Consider the following 1,058-nt stretch of genomic DNA (forward strand, 5'->3'; position numbering starts at 1 on the left):
TAGGGATAAGAATCTTTTCAAAACTTGAAAGATTTTTCAAATCCTTGATTTTTCGGGATTGAGATTGGTTACCAAGTCAGAATTCAAGGTTCTCGGGCAAAAGATCAACAGTTTTCGGCAACGATTCAGGGTTCTCGGGATCAGTTTGGTGTTCTAGGGCCAGGATCAGTGTTCTCGAGCTCAAATTAAGGGTTCTCGAGATCAGTTTAGTGTTCTCGGACCAAGATCAGTGTTATCGGGCTCAGATTAAGGGTTCTCGGGACTATTATGGTGTTCTCGGTTTCTATAGTTCTCAGTATATTTTTTGGGTCAATCAGTTCTCAGGAACGTTTTTTGGTTGTGGCCTGTTACTATAGTGGGCCAAATCTCTTTGGGCTGCCTTTGTTATTGGGCCAAATCTCTTTAGGCTGATACTTTTGGATCGTTGTTAAAATGGATCAAGTTACTAGTGTGTCATCCACTGCATCAAGAGCTGGACTCAGTCATGGGAACTACCACTCGCATACCCCGTCTACTGTCTCATGAAGGGTTTGCTGAGTGGAAGTTCATATACGAGAAATACATTAAGATGAAGTCCATGTACAGTGATGCTGATTTTGAGAAGGTTGAGGAAGATGAAAAGACTCTTGCCACTCTTACAGTGGCTCTTTCACCTGAGATTGCTCAAGGATTCAGAGAGCTACAATCTGCCAAAGGCTTGTTGGAAGCCCTCATTGAGGTGCTTGAGGGAAATGAGGATATGAGAAGCAGTCGACAGGATCTATTGCGCCAAAGGTTAACATGTTCAATCATGTTCTTGGAGAGTCATTGGAGACACAGGTCCAACGATTTGTTACTTTGGTCACTGAGATGCGAACCGCAAATACTAATCTGACTCTCATTGATACAAACAACAAGTTGGTCAACTCCCTGCCTCAAAGTTGGGATATGAATGTTGCGGTGATCAAAAAGACAAAGGACCTGGCCAGATTAACTTTGTCAGAGGTGATGGCGATGATAATGTCTTATGACATGGTTGACAAGCAGTGTGCCATTAATCATGCTAACTCCTAAAATGT

The sequence above is a fragment of the Bidens hawaiensis genome, unplaced genomic scaffold, assembly GCF_021521415.1.
Source record: "Bidens hawaiensis isolate Kalapana, Puna unplaced genomic scaffold, B.hawaiensis_p1.1 tig00023039_1, whole genome shotgun sequence".
In the NCBI taxonomy this organism is placed as follows: Eukaryota; Viridiplantae; Streptophyta; class Magnoliopsida; order Asterales; family Asteraceae; genus Bidens; species Bidens hawaiensis.